The 2,902-nt window shown below is 38.1% G+C and overlaps 1 pseudogene; it reads right to left on the bottom strand.

Annotated features, from left to right (window-relative positions):
• Positions 1 to 1,983: 1,983 nt before the first annotated feature.
• On the bottom strand, positions 1,984 to 2,664 carry LOC109453297 (large ribosomal subunit protein eL18-like; annotated as a pseudogene).
• Between the last annotated feature and the right edge of the window lie 238 nt (positions 2,665 to 2,902).

Here is a 2,902-nt window from a genome sequence, read left to right on the forward strand (position 1 = left end):
AGCCTGGGTAATTTTCTTTGTATTTATTTCTACTTTATTTTAACTGTGTTTTTTATTTTTGCTTTTACTTATCCTTTATGTTTTTTTCTACATGTAAACATGGTTTTAAATAGTAACAATCACATTGAACCTATGATTTTATATCCCTTTTGAATCTAACTACATATCATAAACATTTTCCTATGTTTCTACATTGTGCTTATAATTACAAATTTTAATTACAAATTCTTTTATGTCCTTAAGTTTACCATAATTTATAAATCCTTTCTTTTCTTGTTGGACATTTATTTTATGTTTGTTGCTGTTATAGATAATACTATAATGAATAGCATTATGCTTTATTGAATTCTTTCCTTATGATAAATTGCCATGAATGGAATTAAAGGATCAAAACATACAAAAGCTTTATCATTTTTGCTATATTTTGATATATAGTTTTTCAAATAATGTAGTTTGCAATGCCACCAGCAGTAAATACTGAACTCGTCCTAGTTACAGAAATTTAAAAAAAATTAAGTGTACCTTTTAGTCAAAGCAATTCTTGCAAATGGTTTAAAAATCGAAAGGTAATGATACCAGGCATAGACAGTAGTCTCTTGTCCATCCCTCCCCACAGCAGTCCTCCATTCTCCCAGTGGATGCCACTTTCATGCTTTTTATCTATTTTCTTTGGTATTTTGCGAGGTTCCAAAATATCTTATTTAGAATATCTTCCTAAATTTCAGATATTGTGTACTGATTTTCCTCCAATGGAAACTGAAAATTAGCTCTCTTAAATCCTTCTCACACTCTGATATTCCTCTCAGAGATATGTATGTCTCCTCTTCCCATCAAATAAACTCAGTTTTTAACATTTAAGTTGAATCTTTATTCAGAGCTTTTAATTATTATGGCTATGTTTGGCTACGTATTATTTAATTCAGACCCAAGTTAAGAACTATTATTAAATTTCCTTTCTTGTACAAATTTTTTTGTTTTTATTTTGTGAAGTTATTTGCCCTTTATTATTATTGTTGTTATTAGTTAGTTTTCTTTGAATCTTTGGTTAAATAGTCCCACATTCTTCAACACTTTTCAGGCCTGTTTTCTAATAAGTCGAAGTTGTTAAATCTATTATTATAATTTTTAGAGTAGGAACTTTGGAAAAATCTCCCCCAGAACTTAAATTCTTTAGCCTTCTGCTTCAGTCTGCGTGGTTGTTCCCTGGGTTTGATGCATATCCATCATCCTCATGCTGCTTGTCCTCCAGGAAATCTCTTCACCTCTTACCTGTGCTGGATCCAGTATTTCATGGGTACCATGGAAAAAGGACATTTGTTGTTTGTTTTGTATGCCCAGCATCTGAAGCCTCTTCTGTAGCTAGGAAAATCCTCACTTTTCTGGACATGCAAGAAAGTAAAGTGTGACTTACTGACCAGTAGCTGAAAATGCTAGATTCTCATTTTGCCTGACACCCTTTCATCTAGGACACAAATGTATGAGTTAGGATGATAAAGTCAAATGTGTCCATGGCAAACTTTAACTTGGCTCATGATGCGTAAAGGAAGGGATAGGGAATGCTGTCACTGGTGGTATTGGAAGTTACACTGTGTGTAAGGTGGAGTTCTTGGTGTAGTCTGGCAGCTTAAGGCCCAGAGCCAATACTTTCAGGTGCCTTTGTTAGTTAATTGCTCTCTCCTATCCCTCTGATGTTCTCACTGCTTCCTTAGAACGGCTATAGAAGCCAAGCTTGACCTTCTGAGACCCTGCCAGAAATCCTAGCTTTGTAATCATATGATTGGCCCAAATCATTGTTTTTCTCACCTCTCTTCCCAACAAGTGACTGGAGCCATGTGTATCTATATTATAATCTCAGGGGTGTCCACAGGCAAGATCATTAGTGGTTTCGTGCTCAAAATAAAAAAGGGCTTCAGTGACCTGTTTCTCACATGTAATTATGTATTTTTGCATCCCAAATCTTTAATCACCAGGCACAATCTGGAGTTAGTTTTTGTAGTGGCAGCTGGCCCTTGGGCCTCTGGTGAACTCAAACTTCCAGTCCTTGCAGCGCACGTGGTTTGGTGTTGCTGTACAGGGTGCCCTGGGCTTTGCTGAAATGCCTGTACACCTCTCAGCCCTTCTGAGGAAAGCAGGGCGATGCCAAAGCCCTTGGGGGGCATTCAGGGCCAGCTAGGTAGAGGTGAGGATCTTGCCCCCTGCCTGGAGGATGTGGTTCCTGGTGCAGCTGCTCACGCTCAGCACCCATGCCTTCAATTTGGGCACTTCCAGGATACTCACATCTGTTACTGTCCTTGCAACCACAGCTGTTTTGTCTTCCTGGCTAGGACGCTTCATCTTCCGCTCATCAGGAAAAGGGACAGAGGCAGCTGGTTGGTGTGACTCATGTATAACTCTTTCAGCACAAGTTGGTTGAAGGTGGAGTTGGTTGGCCTGGACAGAATGCTGTACAGCTTGACCAACAGCTTTAGATAGATGTTCTGGCTCTTGGGCTTCTTGCTCTGAATCTTTCCATCCTTGTAGTGGACGATGTTGACTCCTATGATGGATCCACTTCACCCCTACCCTGACCACAGCTCAATAGATGTAAAATGTCATGTCTCTGGTGACAATGCTGTGGCGTGGCTTGTTTTTGTAGCTCTTCTAGTGATTCTATAAATTACCCATATCTTGCAGATATACTTTTTATCTAGCTAATCATTTAGAGTCCTCTTTTGTTGTTTGGAACTAGAAACTCTGATTGGTATGAAACTGGTACATTGTAACTTCCTTTCTTCTTTACTCCCTTGTTTTGCTGGAAAATATTCTCTAGCAGCTTTAGGTAATTATACGAGTTGAGAAATTTTTTGAGAGCATGCATATTGGAAATTTTTTTTTTCTGTTCTCACAGTTGAGAGATATTTTG

Source organism: Rhinolophus sinicus, chromosome 17 (assembly GCF_057876585.1).
Source record: "Rhinolophus sinicus isolate RSI-liver-muscle chromosome 17, RSI-T2T, whole genome shotgun sequence".
Lineage (NCBI taxonomy): Eukaryota > Metazoa > Chordata > Mammalia > Chiroptera > Rhinolophidae > Rhinolophus > Rhinolophus sinicus.